Source organism: Leuresthes tenuis, unplaced genomic scaffold (assembly GCF_036924035.1).
Source record: "Leuresthes tenuis unplaced genomic scaffold, fLeuTen1.0.hap1 SCAF_15, whole genome shotgun sequence".
NCBI classification, from domain to species: Eukaryota; Metazoa; Chordata; class Actinopteri; order Atheriniformes; family Atherinopsidae; genus Leuresthes; species Leuresthes tenuis.
This window is the reverse complement of record NW_027325369.1, coordinates 5,127,040-5,144,272: the sequence shown is the minus strand read 5'-3', so window position 1 is coordinate 5,144,272 and position 17,233 is coordinate 5,127,040. Positions and strand designations below refer to the sequence as shown.

General features: G+C 37.0%; 11 non-coding genes across 11 annotated transcripts; all 11 read left to right on the top strand.

Annotated features, from left to right (window-relative positions):
• Positions 1 to 279: 279 nt before the first annotated feature.
• LOC140270976 (small nucleolar RNA U3) lies at positions 280 to 486 on the top strand. The gene has a single exon (XR_011907792.1). It is a non-coding gene; the product is annotated as a small nucleolar RNA U3 (small nucleolar RNA).
• A 967-nt stretch (positions 487 to 1,453) lies between these two features.
• LOC140270995 (small nucleolar RNA U3) lies at positions 1,454 to 1,660 on the top strand. The gene has a single exon (XR_011907809.1). It is a non-coding gene; the product is annotated as a small nucleolar RNA U3 (small nucleolar RNA).
• A 2,417-nt stretch (positions 1,661 to 4,077) lies between these two features.
• LOC140270981 (small nucleolar RNA U3) lies at positions 4,078 to 4,284 on the top strand. The gene has a single exon (XR_011907796.1). It is a non-coding gene; the product is annotated as a small nucleolar RNA U3 (small nucleolar RNA).
• A 981-nt stretch (positions 4,285 to 5,265) lies between these two features.
• On the top strand, positions 5,266 to 5,472 carry LOC140270975 (small nucleolar RNA U3). The gene has a single exon (XR_011907791.1). It is a non-coding gene; the product is annotated as a small nucleolar RNA U3 (small nucleolar RNA).
• Positions 5,473 to 6,439: 967 nt separating this feature from the next.
• LOC140270974 (small nucleolar RNA U3) lies at positions 6,440 to 6,646 on the top strand. Its single transcript, XR_011907790.1, has one exon. It is a non-coding gene; the product is annotated as a small nucleolar RNA U3 (small nucleolar RNA).
• Positions 6,647 to 7,613: 967 nt separating this feature from the next.
• Positions 7,614 to 7,820, top strand: LOC140270973 (small nucleolar RNA U3). Its single transcript, XR_011907789.1, has one exon. It is a non-coding gene; the product is annotated as a small nucleolar RNA U3 (small nucleolar RNA).
• A 967-nt stretch (positions 7,821 to 8,787) lies between these two features.
• On the top strand, positions 8,788 to 8,994 carry LOC140270990 (small nucleolar RNA U3). Its single transcript, XR_011907804.1, has one exon. It is a non-coding gene; the product is annotated as a small nucleolar RNA U3 (small nucleolar RNA).
• Positions 8,995 to 9,961: 967 nt separating this feature from the next.
• On the top strand, positions 9,962 to 10,168 carry LOC140270986 (small nucleolar RNA U3). The gene has a single exon (XR_011907801.1). It is a non-coding gene; the product is annotated as a small nucleolar RNA U3 (small nucleolar RNA).
• Positions 10,169 to 12,581: 2,413 nt separating this feature from the next.
• On the top strand, positions 12,582 to 12,788 carry LOC140270987 (small nucleolar RNA U3). Its single transcript, XR_011907802.1, has one exon. It is a non-coding gene; the product is annotated as a small nucleolar RNA U3 (small nucleolar RNA).
• Positions 12,789 to 13,769: 981 nt separating this feature from the next.
• LOC140270989 (small nucleolar RNA U3) lies at positions 13,770 to 13,976 on the top strand. The gene has a single exon (XR_011907803.1). It is a non-coding gene; the product is annotated as a small nucleolar RNA U3 (small nucleolar RNA).
• Positions 13,977 to 14,943: 967 nt separating this feature from the next.
• On the top strand, positions 14,944 to 15,150 carry LOC140270985 (small nucleolar RNA U3). The gene has a single exon (XR_011907800.1). It is a non-coding gene; the product is annotated as a small nucleolar RNA U3 (small nucleolar RNA).
• Positions 15,151 to 17,233: the final 2,083 nt, after the last annotated feature.

The window sequence follows — 17,233 nt, the reverse complement described above, 5'->3', positions numbered from 1 at the left end:
ATCAGCCACAGATGTTTTATTCCCTCTTCAAATGAGCTTCATAGAGCAGAGGTGCAAAGAGCTGCATTCACCATTTTTGTGGACATTTGGTTGAAGCTTATGCTACGTTTTGATTAAAACCTGCCTTGTTGGCTTTGCTCCACTTCAAAACAGAACACCTGTCTGTCGCTGAGCCTCTAATCACATTAGAGGAGGAGTCCTTCTGAAACCCAGGAGCTCACCAGCAGCAAAAACCCATGACTGTAGAAACAAGATGCCAAACAACAGCCCCAGCAAACTAAGACTATACTTTCAGGGATCATTTCTTTAGTCTCTGACTTGAGGAATGTGTTTCTAAAGAGTGTGGTCTCGCTCCCCACGATGATGAGTGAAGATGTTTCCTTCAGAGCAGGAAGCTGGTGAGAAGATCCAGTGTCTTCTTCACTGTTGATGACTGTTCAGTGTTGCTGCTTGTTCCACTGATGGAGGAAACATTTTCTGAGTGGTGTCTCATCTTGTTTAAAGTTATGAGTTGGTAATGCATTGAGTTTAATGATATCATTTGTTTAAGGAGCTGATAACTGTGGAAGCAGGTGGTTAAACACAACAACTATATTCAAATAGTTTTTTACTAAGCCAGACCTGTTCATCATTATTACAAGAGATGCATCTTTCTGATTTGGATATGTTTATGGTATTAAAGTATGTTTTTTGTCCAATTATTTTTCCATAAAGTTCTGCTGTAGTGTACATGTTTTACTGCTCAGCTTATTTTGCACTGTACCTGATGCTGTTTCTTCCTTTCTGCATCGTCTGAGTGATGTTTTTCTTATTTTACAAAGATGTTGTTGTATCTAAGATAATGATAAAAAGATGACATTTTAGCCAAGATGAAGTTGTTCGACTGTTCCTGAGCTGCACATATGACTCCTAAAGCACAGCTGTTAATGTTGTAAATCAGCTAAAATAAATATGCAAATCCAAGTCAATGGAACTGCAGATTTAATGTATTTTGATAACAAAACTATGGAAACATCCATCTACTTTTTAGACCCACTTAATCCAATTTAAAGCTGCAGGGGTGCTGGAGCCTGAGGTGATTCAATGGCACTAAATTGAACATTTAGGTTTTTTATCAAGATTGAATTGTTTTTCAAATTTCCAGATATGATTGGATTTTCATAACATATATACTATCAGCCACAGATGTTTTATTCCCTCTTCAAATGAGCTTCATAGAGCAGAGGTGCAAAGAGCTGCATTCACCATTTTTGTGGTCATTTGGTTGAAGCTTATGCTACGTTTTGATTAAAACCTGCCTTGTTGGCTTTGCTCCACTTCAAAACAGAACACCTGTCTGTCGCTGAGCCTCTAATCACATTAGAGGAGGAGTCTTTCTGAAACCCAGGAGCTCACCAGCAGCAAAAACCCATGACTGTAGAAACAAGATGCCAAACAACAGCCCCAGCAAACTAAGACTATACTTTCAGGGATAATTTCTTTAGTCTCTGACTTGAGGAATGTGTTTCTAAAGAGTGTGGTCTCGCTCCCCACGATGATGAGTAAAGATGTTTCCTTCAGAGCAGGAAGCTGGTGAGAAGATCCAGTGTCTTCTTCACTGTTGATGACTGTTCAGTGTTGCTGCTTGTTCCACTGATGGAGGAAACATTGTCTGAGTGGACAGAAAAAAAACCAACAACAACACCGAGTGAATAAATGTGTTTTTTGGTTTTTCAAAATGAAATGCAACTATTTTTATCTGTCCTTCCAGAGCTTGTTTCTTCATAGTGACCTCTACTGCACACGTTTGTATGTCTAGTATTGAGCAGTCGTCCATTGTCAACCCCAGTGAATTAAAGTAAAATTGAATTTAGCAGCTTAGACTTGTTGTTCCTTTTTTAGTTTGTTATAAAGAAAAAAACACTGCTTGTTGTGATGTGATTATCAACTGTCATAAAATCATGTTTTTCTTTTTAAATGTGTCCATTTTAAAATGAGACCTTTTCAGACAGTCTGATTAGAAGAGGTTTGTCTTTTTAGTTTACAGGAGTTCACCGTGATATTTAAGTATTGTTGGTGACTGTTCAGTTCATCTTACGCTGAAGGAGGAAGAATGAAGAGAGTGGATGATCAACATTAAGAAACAAATTAAAAATGACAGAGACTGTTTATCAAGTCTGTTCATTCTGTCTTTGTTCCACACACGAACTCATCCAGAGTTTGGATTTCTGCCTCTTCTCTGTTGAATACACACTCTGAATGCCAGTTTCTCTATATCAGCAGTCTTGAAAACACTATTCTCTCCCAGAGTTCTAAAAAATGTTTTTTTTTTGGTAAGATAACTCACACTGTTAAAGTATCCGCTCTACGAAATAAAGAAACTATCCTATAAGGGAAAGAGTAAATGTTGCATGTTCCTCCATCTTTTAAAAGCTGTATCTTCACTCTGATTCAGTCAAGTCAAGATGGAAATATCAAAGAAATAACCTCACATTTGTGATCAGATTTGCTTTGACATTTCTTCAGTGATGACTTAACTTATTTATACTCAAACTATGGTTGAAATCTGAAACTCTAATAAACACCACTCGAAACATTCCACTGTTTTATCAGACAACTCTTACATTAAGTCGATTCATCACTTGTTTTTTATTACTACTTTTTATCACTCCACTACTTTTCTCGTCTTTTTCTATTATTTGTTATTTTGTTCTAAGCGGTCAGTCACTTGGGTCCTGCTAGTAGTTCCAGACCTCCTGTGTTCAATCAATGCATGTTTTTCCTATTTATACCTGAATAGTCAGAGCAGAGGAGGAATGTTCTCTCTTCCATCAACTATTGTTCTTTTTTGTTGTTTGCAGTCTATGCTGCAAATGGCAGCAAGATTATGTGGTTGGTTCTGTTTGTCTGTTTGCAAGATAATCTAAAGAGTTTATGGATGGATTAGCATTAAATTTTACTGGATTGAGTCATTGCACAACTCTGGTTCTGGATTTTTTTGTTTTTAAGTCTTCATTACACTCGTGATATCGGCCATTTTATTTCAGATATTTATATTTACATATGAAACTGAAATAATGATGATGATTGGGGGATTTTTTCAGTCTTTGTAGAAGTGTGAATTCTAAGTCTGGTTTTGTATCAGTTGAGTCTGGGGTTGCGTCCAGTCCTGTTGTAGTTTTGATTTCATTTGTTTAGAGGCCTCTGCTTTCATGTAGTTTAAGCCTGACTCTGACCACACACAGTATCCCTGTTCAGGGCCTTCTTCTTATTTAGTTTGTTTTGGCTCTTATCCACTATTTTTGTTAAACATTTGGTTAATATCTAGTTGTTTGTTGTCAAACTTTAATGCAACAGCCATGTGGGATATTACATTAATTTTCTTAGTGCATTTGAATTTTAGCTCTGATTTAAAACAAAAGTCATCTGAGGGCACCTTAAATAGAGAAATTGGTTAATCTGGGGTATGAGAAACTATAATGAGAAACCCTGTCAGTATTTCAATATTGTTTGCCAGTAAGTCCAGTATACCAAAACCATATGCTTCTATGGGTGCCCTGCCAGCTTATCAACATAAACTGTGACAAGACTAGATCAGCTGTCAGCCACAAAACCTTTCATATGTGTAATTTCCCCTCCTTCTCCCACCATTTTTCCTATCAATATATTCATTGTGTATCTCTGGACATTCAATTTCAAGGCAAAGGGTACTCCTAAAGCTGTGTATTTCTTATGCACAAAACTGCTCTAATTTGATATCTTTCAAGGTTATGATCTTTGAAGACCCACACTGGAAGTTTGTAGTTGGGGGAATACATCACAGTTTTATTCTGTTTTATTCCCTCTTCAAATGAGCTTCATAGAGCAGAGGTGCAAAGAGCTGCATTCACCATTTTTGTGGACATTTGGTTGAAACTTATGCTACGTTTTGATTAAAACCTGCCTTGTTGGCTTTGCTCCACTTCAAAACAGAACACCTGTCTGTCGCTGAGCCTCTAATCACATTAGAGGAGGAGTCTTTCTGAAACCCAGGAGCTCACCAGCAGCAAAAACCCATGACTGTAGAAACAAGATGCCAAACAACAGCCCCAGCAAACTAAGACTATACTTTCAGGGATCATTTCTTTAGTCTCTGACTTGAGGAATGTGTTTCTAAAGAGTGTGGTCTCGCTCCCCACGATGATGAGTGAAGATGTTTCCTTCAGAGCAGGAAGCTGGTGAGAAGATCCAGTGTCTTCTTCACTGTTGATGACTGTTCAGTGTTGCTGCTTGTTCCACTGATGGAGGAAACATTGTCTGAGTGGTGTCTCATCTTGTTTAAAGTTATGAGTTGGTAATGCATTGAGTTTAATGATATCATTTGTTTAAGGAGCTGATAACTGTGGAAGCAGGTGGTTAAACACAACAACTATATTCAAATAGTTTTTTACGAAGCCAGACCTGTTCATCATTATTACAAGAGATGCATCTTTCTGATTTTGGTATGTTTATGGTATTAAAGTATGTTTTTTGTAATGTCTTTTTTGTCCAATTCTTTTTCCATAAAGTTCTGCTGTAGTGTACATGTTTTACTGCTCAGCTTATTTTGCACTGTACCTGATGCTGTTTCTTCCTTTCTCCATCGTCTGAGTGATGTTTTTCTTATTTTACAAAGATGTTGTTATATCTAAGATAATGATAAAAAGATGACATTTTAGCCAAGATGAAGTTGTTCGACTGTTCCAGAGCTGCACATATGACTCCTAAAGCACAGCTGTTAATGTTGTAAATCAGCTAAAATAAATATGCAAATCCAAGTCAATGGAACTGCAGATTTAATGTATTTTGATAACAAAACTATGGAAACATCCATCTACTTTTTAGACCCACTTAATCCAATTTAAAGCTGCAGGGGTGCTGGAGCCCAAAGTGATTCAATGGCACTAAATTGAACATTTAGGTTTTTTATCAAGATTGAATTGTTTTTCAAATTTCCAGATATGATTGGATTTTAATAACATATATACTATCAGCCACAGATGTTTTATTCCCTCTTCAAATGAGCTTCATAGAGCAGAGGTGCAAAGAGCTGCATTCACCATTTTTGTGGTCATTTGGTTGAAACTTATGCTACGTTTTGATTAAAACCTGCCTTGTTGGCTTTGCTCCACTTCAAAACAGAACACCTGTCTGTCGCTGAGCCTCTAATCACATTAGAGGAGGAGTCTTTCTGAAACCCAGGAGCTCACCAGCAGCAAAAACCCATGACTGTAGAAACAAGATGCCAAACAACAGCCCCAGCAAACTAAGACTATACTTTCAGGGATCATTTCTTTAGTCTCTGACTTGAGGAATGTGTTTCTAAAGAGTGTGGTCTCGCTCCCCACGATGATGAGTGAAGATGTTTCCTTCAGAGCAGGAAGCTGGTGAGAAGATCCAGTGTCTTCTTCACTGTTGATGACTGTTCAGTGTTGCTGCTTGTTCCACTGATGGAGGAAACATTTTCTGAGTGGTGTCTCATCTTGTTTAAAGTTATGAGTTGGTAATGCATTGAGTTTAATGATATCATTTGTTTAAGGAGCTGATAACTGTGGAAGCAGGTGGTTAAACACAACAACTATATTCAAATAGTTTTTTACTAAGCCAGACCTGTTCATCATTATTACAAGAGATGCATCTTTCTGATTTGGATATGTTTATGGTATTAAAGTATGTTTTTTGTCCAATTCTTTTTCCATAAAGTTCTGCTGTAGTGTACATGTTTTACTGCTCAGCTTATTTTGCACTGTACCTGATGCTGTTTCTTCCTTTCTGCATCGTCTGAGTGATGTTTTTCTTATTTTACAAAGATGTTGTTGTATCTAAGATAATGATAAAAAGATGACATTTTAGCCAAGATGAAGTTGTTCGACTGTTCCTGAGCTGCACATATGACTCCTAAAGCACAGCTGTTAATGTTGTAAATCAGCTAAAATAAATATGCAAATCCAAGTCAATGGAACTGCAGATTTAATGTATTTTGATAACAAAACTATGGAAACATCCATCTACTTTTTAGACCCACTTAATCCAATTTAAAGCTGCAGGGGTGCTGGAGCCCAAAGTGATTCAATGGCACTAAATTGAACATTTAGGTTTTTTATCAAGATTGAATTGTTTTTCAAATTTCCAGATATGATTGGATTTTAATAACATATATACTATCAGCCACAGATGTTTTATTCCCTCTTCAAATGAGCTTCATAGAGCAGAGGTGCAAAGAGCTGCATTCACCATTTTTGTGGTCATTTGGTTGAAACTTATGCTACGTTTTGATTAAAACCTGCCTTGTTGGCTTTGCTCCACTTCAAAACAGAACACCTGTCTGTCGCTGAGCCTCTAATCACATTAGAGGAGGAGTCTTTCTGAAACCCAGGAGCTCACCAGCAGCAAAAACCCATGACTGTAGAAACAAGATGCCAAACAACAGCCCCAGCAAACTAAGACTATACTTTCAGGGATCATTTCTTTAGTCTCTGACTTGAGGAATGTGTTTCTAAAGAGTGTGGTCTCGCTCCCCACGATGATGAGTGAAGATGTTTCCTTCAGAGCAGGAAGCTGGTGAGAAGATCCAGTGTCTTCTTCACTGTTGATGACTGTTCAGTGTTGCTGCTTGTTCCACTGATGGAGGAAACATTTTCTGAGTGGTGTCTCATCTTGTTTAAAGTTATGAGTTGGTAATGCATTGAGTTTAATGATATCATTTGTTTAAGGAGCTGATAACTGTGGAAGCAGGTGGTTAAACACAACAACTATATTCAAATAGTTTTTTACTAAGCCAGACCTGTTCATCATTATTACAAGAGATGCATCTTTCTGATTTGGATATGTTTATGGTATTAAAGTATGTTTTTTGTCCAATTCTTTTTCCATAAAGTTCTGCTGTAGTGTACATGTTTTACTGCTCAGCTTATTTTGCACTGTACCTGATGCTGTTTCTTCCTTTCTGCATCGTCTGAGTGATGTTTTTCTTATTTTACAAAGATGTTGTTGTATCTAAGATAATGATAAAAAGATGACATTTTAGCCAAGATGAAGTTGTTCGACTGTTCCTGAGCTGCACATATGACTCCTAAAGCACAGCTGTTAATGTTGTAAATCAGCTAAAATAAATATGCAAATCCAAGTCAATGGAACTGCAGATTTAATGTATTTTGATAACAAAACTATGGAAACATCCATCTACTTTTTAGACCCACTTAATCCAATTTAAAGCTGCAGGGGTGCTGGAGCCCAAAGTGATTCAATGGCACTAAATTGAACATTTAGGTTTTTTATCAAGATTGAATTGTTTTTCAAATTTCCAGATATGATTGGATTTTAATAACATATATACTATCAGCCACAGATGTTTTATTCCCTCTTCAAATGAGCTTCATAGAGCAGAGGTGCAAAGAGCTGCATTCACCATTTTTGTGGTCATTTGGTTGAAACTTATGCTACGTTTTGATTAAAACCTGCCTTGTTGGCTTTGCTCCACTTCAAAACAGAACACCTGTCTGTCGCTGAGCCTCTAATCACATTAGAGGAGGAGTCTTTCTGAAACCCAGGAGCTCACCAGCAGCAAAAACCCATGACTGTAGAAACAAGATGCCAAACAACAGCCCCAGCAAACTAAGACTATACTTTCAGGGATCATTTCTTTAGTCTCTGACTTGAGGAATGTGTTTCTAAAGAGTGTGGTCTCGCTCCCCACGATGATGAGTGAAGATGTTTCCTTCAGAGCAGGAAGCTGGTGAGAAGATCCAGTGTCTTCTTCACTGTTGATGACTGTTCAGTGTTGCTGCTTGTTCCACTGATGGAGGAAACATTTTCTGAGTGGTGTCTCATCTTGTTTAAAGTTATGAGTTGGTAATGCATTGAGTTTAATGATATCATTTGTTTAAGGAGCTGATAACTGTGGAAGCAGGTGGTTAAACACAACAACTATATTCAAATAGTTTTTTACTAAGCCAGACCTGTTCATCATTATTACAAGAGATGCATCTTTCTGATTTGGATATGTTTATGGTATTAAAGTATGTTTTTTGTCCAATTCTTTTTCCATAAAGTTCTGCTGTAGTGTACATGTTTTACTGCTCAGCTTATTTTGCACTGTACCTGATGCTGTTTCTTCCTTTCTGCATCGTCTGAGTGATGTTTTTCTTATTTTACAAAGATGTTGTTGTATCTAAGATAATGATAAAAAGATGACATTTTAGCCAAGATGAAGTTGTTCGACTGTTCCTGAGCTGCACATATGACTCCTAAAGCACAGCTGTTAATGTTGTAAATCAGCTAAAATAAATATGCAAATCCAAGTCAATGGAACTGCAGATTTAATGTATTTTGATAACAAAACTATGGAAACATCCATCTACTTTTTAGACCCACTTAATCCAATTTAAAGCTGCAGGGGTGCTGGAGCCTGAGGTGATTCAATGGCACTAAATTGAACATTTAGGTTTTTTATCAAGATTGAATTGTTTTTCAAATTTCCAGATATGATTGGATTTTCATAACATATATACTATCAGCCACAGATGTTTTATTCCCTCTTCAAATGAGCTTCATAGAGCAGAGGTGCAAAGAGCTGCATTCACCATTTTTGTGGTCATTTGGTTGAAGCTTATGCTACGTTTTGATTAAAACCTGCCTTGTTGGCTTTGCTCCATTTCAAAACAGAACACCTGTCTGTCGCTGAGCCTCTAATCACATTAGAGGAGGAGTCTTTCTGAAACCCAGGAGCTCACCAGCAGCAAAAACCCATGACTGTAGAAACAAGATGCCAAACAACAGCCCCAGCAAACTAAGACTATACTTTCAGGGATCATTTCTTTAGTCTCTGACTTGAGGAATGTGTTTCTAAAGAGTGTGGTCTCGCTCCCCATGATGATGAGTAAAGATGTTTCCTTCAGAGCAGGAAGCTGGTGAGAAGATCCAGTGTCTTCTTCACTGTTGATGACTGTTCAGTGTTGCTGCTTGTTCCACTGATGGAGGAAACATTTTCTGAGTGGTGTCTCATCTTGTTTAAAGTTATGAGTTGGTAATGCATTGAGTTTAATGATATCATTTGTTTAAGGAGCTGATAACTGTGGAAGCAGGTGGTTAAACACAACAACTATATTCAAATAGTTTTTTACTAAGCCAGACCTGTTCATCATTATTACAAGAGATGCATCTTTCTGATTTGGATATGTTTATGGTATTAAAGTATGTTTTTTGTCCAATTATTTTTCCATAAAGTTCTGCTGTAGTGTACATGTTTTACTGCTCAGCTTATTTTGCACTGTACCTGATGCTGTTTCTTCCTTTCTGCATCGTCTGAGTGATGTTTTTCTTATTTTACAAAGATGTTGTTGTATCTAAGATAATGATAAAAAGATGACATTTTAGCCAAGATGAAGTTGTTCGACTGTTCCTGAGCTGCACATATGACTCCTAAAGCACAGCTGTTAATGTTGTAAATCAGCTAAAATAAATATGCAAATCCAAGTCAATGGAACTGCAGATTTAATGTATTTTGATAACAAAACTATGGAAACATCCATCTACTTTTTAGACCCACTTAATCCAATTTAAAGCTGCAGGGGTGCTGGAGCCCAAAGTGATTCAATGGCACTAAATTGAACATTTAGGTTTTTTATCAAGATTGAATTGTTTTTAAAATTTCCAGATATGATTGGATTTTCATAACATATATACTATCAGCCACAGATGTTTTATTCCCTCTTCAAATGAGCTTCATAGAGCAGAGGTGCAAAGAGCTGCATTCACCATTTTTGTGGTCATTTGGTTGAAGCTTATGCTACGTTTTGATTAAAACCTGCCTTGTTGGCTTTGCTCCACTTCAAAACAGAACACCTGTCTGTCGCTGAGCCTCTAATCACATTAGAGGAGGAGTCTTTCTGAAACCCAGGAGCTCACCAGCAGCAAAAACCCATGACTGTAGAAACAAGATGCCAAACAACAGCCCCAGCAAACTAAGACTATACTTTCAGGGATCATTTCTTTAGTCTCTGACTTGAGGAATGTGTTTCTAAAGAGTGTGGTCTCGCTCCCCACGATGATGAGTAAAGATGTTTCCTTCAGAGCAGGAAGCTGGTGAGAAGATCCAGTGTCTTCTTCACTGTTGATGACTGTTCAGTGTTGCTGCTTGTTCCACTGATGGAGGAAACATTGTCTGAGTGGACAGAAAAAAAACCAACAACAACACCGAGTGTATAAATGTGTTTTTTGGTTTTTCAAAATGAAATGCAACTATTTTTATCTGTCCTTCCAGAGCTTGTTTCTTCATAGTGACCTCTACTGCACACGTTTGTATGTCTAGTATTGAGCAGTCGTCCATTGTCAACCCCAGTGAATTAAAGTAAAATTGAATTTAGCAGCTTAGACTTGTTGTTCCTTTTTTAGTTTGTTATAAAGAAAAAAACACTGCTTGTTGTGATGTGATTATCAACTGTCATAAAATCATGTTTTTCTTTTTAAATGTGTCCATTTTAAAATGAGACTTTTTCAGACAGTCTGATTAGAAGAGGTTTGTCTTTTTAGTTTACAGGAGTTCACCGTGATATTTAAGTATTGTTGGTGACTGTTCAGTTCATCTTACGCTGAAGGAGGAAGAATGAAGAGAGTGGATGATCAACATTAAGAAACAAATTAAAAATGAAAGAGACTGTTTATCAAGTCTGTTCATTCTGTCTTTGTTCCACACACGAACTCATCCAGAGTTTGGATTTCTGCCTCTTCTCTGTTGAATACACACTCTGAATGCCAGTTTCTCTATATCAGCAGTCTTGAAAACACTATTCTCTCCCAGAGTTCTAAAAAATGTTTTTTTTTTGGTAAGATAACTCACACTGTTAAAGTATCCGCTCTACGAAATAAAGAAACTATCCTATAAGGGAAAGAGTAAATGTTGCATGTTCCTCCATCTTTTAAAAGCTGTATCTTCACTCTGATTCAGTCAAGTCAAGATGGAAATATCAAAGAAATAACCTCACATTTGTGATCAGATTTGCTTTGACATTTCTTCAGTGATGACTTAACTTATTTATACTCAAACTATGGTTGAAATCTGAAACTCTAATAAACACCACTCGAAACATTCCACTGTTTTATCAGACAACTCTTACATTAAGTCGATTCATCACTTGTTTTTTATTACTACTTTTTATCACTCCACTACTTTTCTCGTCTTTTTCTATTATTTGTTATTTTGTTCTAAGCGGTCAGTCACTTGGGTCCTGCTAGTAGTTCCAGACCTCCTGTGTTCAATCAATGCATGTTTTTCCTATTTATACCTGAATAGTCAGAGCAGAGGAAGAATGTTCTCTCTTCCATCAACTATTGTTCTTTTTTGTTGTTTGCAGTCTATGCTGCAAATGGCAGCAAGATTATGTGGTTGGTTCTGTTTGTCTGTTTGCAAGATAATCTAAAGAGTTTATGGATGGATTAGCATTAAATTTTACTGGATTGAGTCATTGCACAACTCTGGTTCTGGATTTTTTTGTTTTTAAGTCTTCATTACAATCGTGAAATCGGCCATTTTACCTCAGATATTTATATTTACATATGAAACTGAAATAATGATGATGATTGGGGGATTTTTTCAGTCTTTGTAGAAGTGTGAATTCTAAGTCTGGTTTTGTATCAGTTGAGTCTGGGGTTGCGTCCAGTCCTGTTGTAGTTTTGATTTCATTTGTTTAGAGGCCTCTGCTTTCATGTAGTTTAAGCCTGACTCTGACCACACACAGTATCCCTGTTCAGGGCCTTCTTCTTATTTAGTTTGTTTTGGCTCTTATCCACTATTTTTGTTGAACATTTGGTTAATATCTAGTTGTTTGTTGTCAAACTTTAATGCAACAGCCATGTGGGATATTACATTAATTTTCTTAGTGCATTTGAATTTTAGCTCTGATTTAAAACAAAAGTCATCTGAGGGCACCTTAAATAGAGAAATTGGTTAATCTGGGGTATGACTATAATGAGAAACCCTGTCAGTATTTCAATATTGTTTGCCAGTAAGTCCAGTATACCCAAACCATATGCTTCTATGGGTGCCCTGCCAGCTTATCAACATAAACTGTGACAAGACTAGATCAGCTGTCAGCCACAAAACCTTTCATATGTGTAATTTCCCCTCCTTCTCCCACCATTTTTCCTATCAATATATTCATTGTGTATCTCTGGACATTCAATTTCAAGGCAAAGGGTACTCCTAAAGCTGTGTATTTCTTATGCACAAAACTGCTCTAATTTGATATCTTTCAAGGTTATGATCTTTGAAGACCCACACTGGAAGTTTGTAGTTGGGGGAATACATCACAGTTTTATTCTGTTTTATTCCCTCTTCAAATGAGCTTCATAGAGCAGAGGTGCAAAGAGCTGCATTCACCATTTTTGTGGACATTTGGTTGAAACTTATGGTACGTTTTGATTAAAACCTGCCTTGTTGGCTTTGCTCCACTTCAAAACAGAACACCTGTCTGTCGCTGAGCCTCTAATCACATTAGAGGAGGAGTCTTTCTGAAACCCAGGAGCTCACCAGCAGCAAAAACCCATGACTGTAGAAACAAGATGCCAAACAACAGCCCCAGCAAACTAAGACTATACTTTCAGGGATCATTTCTTTAGTCTCTGACTTGAGGAATGTGTTTCTAAAGAGTGTGGTCTCGCTCCCCACGATGATGAGTGAAGATGTTTCCTTCAGAGCAGGAAGCTGGTGAGAAGAACCAGTGTCTTCTTCACTGTTGATGACTGTTCAGTGTTGCTGCTTGTTCCACTGATGGAGGAAACATTGTCTGAGTGGTGTCTCATCTTGTTTAAAGTTATGAGTTGGTAATGCATTGAGTTTAATGATATCATTTGTTTAAGGAGCTGATAACTGTGGAAGCAGGTGGTTAAACACAACAACTATATTCAAATAGTTTTTTACGAAGCCAGACCTGTTCATCATTATTACAAGAGATGCATCTTTCTGATTTGGGTATGTTTATGGTATTAAAGTATGTTTTTTGTAATGTCTTTTTTGTCCAATTCTTTTTCCATAAAGTTCTGCTGTAGTGTACATGTTTTACTGCTCAGCTTATTTTGCACTGTACCTGATGCTGTTTCTTCCTTTCTGCATCGTCTGAGTGATGTTTTTCTTATTTTACAAAGATGTTGTTGTATCTAAGATAATGATAAAAAGATGACATTTTAGCCAAGATGAAGTTGTTCGACTGTTCCTGAGCTGCACATATGACTCCTAAAGCACAGCTGTTAATGTTGTAAATCAGCTAAAATAAATATGCAAATCCAAGTCAATGGAACTGCAGATTTAATGTATTTTGATAACAAAACTATGGAAACATCCATCTACTTTTTAGACCCACTTAATCCAATTTAAAGCTGCAGGGGTGCTGGAGCCTGAGGTGATTCAATGGCACTAAATTGAACATTTAGGTTTTTTATCAAGATTGAATTGTTTTTCAAATTTCCAGATATGATTGGATTTTCATAACATATATACTATCAGCCACAGATGTTTTATTCCCTCTTCAAATGAGCTTCATAGAGCAGAGGTGCAAAGAGCTGCATTCACCATTTTTGTGGTCATTTGGTTGAAGCTTATGCTACGTTTTGATTAAAACCTGCCTTGTTGGCTTTGCTCCACTTCAAAACAGAACACCTGTCTGTCGCTGAGCCTCTAATCACATTAGAGGAGGAGTCTTTCTGAAACCCAGGAGCTCACCAGCAGCAAAAACCCATGACTGTAGAAACAAGATGCCAAACAACAGCCCCAGCAAACTAAGACTATACTTTCAGGGATCATTTCTTTAGTCTCTGACTTGAGGAATGTGTTTCTAAAGAGTGTGGTCTCGCTCCCCATGATGATGAGTAAAGATGTTTCCTTCAGAGCAGGAAGCTGGTGAGAAGATCCAGTGTCTTCTTCACTGTTGATGACTGTTCAGTGTTGCTGCTTGTTCCACTGATGGAGGAAACATTTTCTGAGTGGTGTCTCATCTTGTTTAAAGTTATGAGTTGGTAATGCATTGAGTTTAATGATATCATTTGTTTAAGGAGCTGATAACTGTGGAAGCAGGTGGTTAAACACAACAACTATATTCAAATAGTTTTTTACTAAGCCAGACCTGTTCATCATTATTACAAGAGATGCATCTTTCTGATTTGGATATGTTTATGGTATTAAAGTATGTTTTTTGTCCAATTATTTTTCCATAAAGTTCTGCTGTAGTGTACATGTTTTACTGCTCAGCTTATTTTGCACTGTACCTGATGCTGTTTCTTCCTTTCTGCATCGTCTGAGTGATGTTTTTCTTATTTTACAAAGATGTTGTTGTATCTAAGATAATGATAAAAAGATGACATTTTAGCCAAGATGAAGTTGTTCGACTGTTCCTGAGCTGCACATATGACTCCTAAAGCACAGCTGTTAATGTTGTAAATCAGCTAAAATAAATATGCAAATCCAAGTCAATGGAACTGCAGATTTAATGTATTTTGATAACAAAACTATGGAAACATCCATCTACTTTTTAGACCCACTTAATCCAATTTAAAGCTGCAGGGGTGCTGGAGCCCAAAGTGATTCAATGGCACTAAATTGAACATTTAGGTTTTTTATCAAGATTGAATTGTTTTTCAAATTTCCAGATATGATTGGATTTTCATAACATATATACTATCAGCCACAGATGTTTTATTCCCTCTTCAAATGAGCTTCATAGAGCAGAGGTGCAAAGAGCTGCATTCACCATTTTTGTGGTCATTTGGTTGAAGCTTATGCTACGTTTTGATTAAAACCTGCCTTGTTGGCTTTGCTCCACTTCAAAACAGAACACCTGTCTGTCGCTGAGCCTCTAATCACATTAGAGGAGGAGTCTTTCTGAAACCCAGGAGCTCACCAGCAGCAAAAACCCATGACTGTAGAAACAAGATGCCAAACAACAGCCCCAGCAAACTAAGACTATACTTTCAGGGATCATTTCTTTAGTCTCTGACTTGAGGAATGTGTTTCTAAAGAGTGTGGTCTCGCTCCCCACGATGATGAGTAAAGATGTTTCCTTCAGAGCAGGAAGCTGGTGAGAAGATCCAGTGTCTTCTTCACTGTTGATGACTGTTCAGTGTTGCTGCTTGTTCCACTGATGGAGGAAACATTGTCTGAGTGGACAGAAAAAAAACCAACAACAACACAGAGTGAATAAATGTGTTTTTTGGTTTTTCAAAATGAAATGCAACTATTTTTATCTGTCCTTCCAGAGCTTGTTTCTTCATAGTGACCTCTACTGCACACGTTTGTATGTCTAGTATTGAGCAGTCGTCCATTGTCAACCCCAGTGAATTAAAGTAAAATTGAATTTAGCAGCTTAGACTTGTTGTTCCTTTTTTAGTTTGTTATAAAGAAAAAAACGCTGCTTGTTGTGATGTGATTATCAACTGTCATAAAATCATGTTTTTCTTTTTAAATGTGTCCATTTTAAAATGAGACTTTTTCAGACAGTCTGATTAGAAGAGGTTTGTCTTTTTAGTTTACAGGAGTTCACCGTGATATTTAAGTATTGTTGGTGACTGTTCAGTTCATCTTACGCTGAAGGAGGAAGAATGAAGAGAGTGGATGATCAACATTAAGAAACAAATTAAAAATGAAAGAGACTGTTTATCAAGTCTGTTCATTCTGTCTTTGTTCCACACATGAACTCATCCAGAGTTTGGATTTCTGCCTCTTCTCTGTTGAATACACACTCTGAATGCCAGTTTCTCTATATCAGCAGTCTTGAAAACACTATTCTCTCCCAGAGTTCTAAAAAATGTTTTTTTTTTGGTAAGATAACTCACACTGTTAAAGTATCCGCTCTACGAAATAAAGAAACTATCCTATAAGGGAAAGAGTAAATGTTGCATGTTCCTCCATCTTTTAAAAGCTGTATCTTCACTCTGATTCAGTCAAGTCAAGATGGAAATATCAAAGAAATAACCTCACATTTGTGATCAGATTTGCTTTGACATTTCTTCAGTGATGACTTAACTTATTTATACTCAAACTATGGTTGAAATCTGAAACTCTAATAAACACCACTCGAAACATTCCACTGTTTTATCAGACAACTCTTACATTAAGTCGATTCATCACTTGTTTTTTATTACTACTTTTTATCACTCCACTACTTTTCTCGTCTTTTTCTATTATTTGTTATTTTGTTCTAAGCGGTCAGTCACTTGGGTCCTGCTAGTAGTTCCAGACCTCCTGTGTTCAATCAATGCATGTTTTTCCTATTTATACCTGAATAGTCAGAGCAGAGGAAGAATGTTCTCTCTTCCATCAACTATTGTTCTTTTTTGTTGTTTGCAGTCTATGCTGCAAATGGCAGCAAGATTATGTGGTTGGTTCTGTTTGTCTGTTTGCAAGATAATCTAAAGAGTTTATGGATGGATTAGCATTAGATTTTACTGGATTGAGTCATTGCACAACTCTGGTTCTGGATTTTTTTGTTTTTAAGTCTTCATTACAATCGTGAAATCGGCCATTTTACCTCAGATATTTATATTTACATATGAAACTGAAATAATGATGATGATTGGGGGATTTTTTCAGTCTTTGTAGAAGTGTGAATTCTAAGTCTGGTTTTGTATCAGTTGAGTCTGGGGTTGCGTCCAGTCCTGTTGTAGTTTTGATTTCATTTGTTTAGAGGCCTCTGCTTTCATGTAGTTTAAGCCTGACTCTGACCACACACAGTATCCCTGTTCAGGGCCTTCTTCTTATTTAGTTTGTTTTGGCTCTTATCCACTATTTTTGTTGAACATTTGGTTAATATCTAGTTGTTTGTTGTCAAACTTTAATGCAACAGCCATGTGGGATATTACATTAATTTTCTTAGTGCATTTGAATTTTAGCTCTGATTTAAAACAAAAGTCATCTGAGGGCACCTTAAATAGAGAAATTGGTTAATCTGGGGTATGACTATAATGAGAAACCCTGTCAGTATTTCAATATTGTTTGCCAGTAAGTCCAGTATACCCAAACCATATGCTTCTATGGGTGCCCTGCCAGCTTATCAACATAAACTGTGACAAGACTAGATCAGCTGTCAGCCACAAAACCTTTCATATGTGTAATTTCCCCTCCTTCTCCCACCATTTTTCCTATCAATATATTCATTGTGTATCTCTGGACATTCAATTTCAAGGCAAAGGGTACTCCTAAAGCTGTGTATTTCTTATGCACAAAACTGCTCTAATTTGATATCTTTCAAGG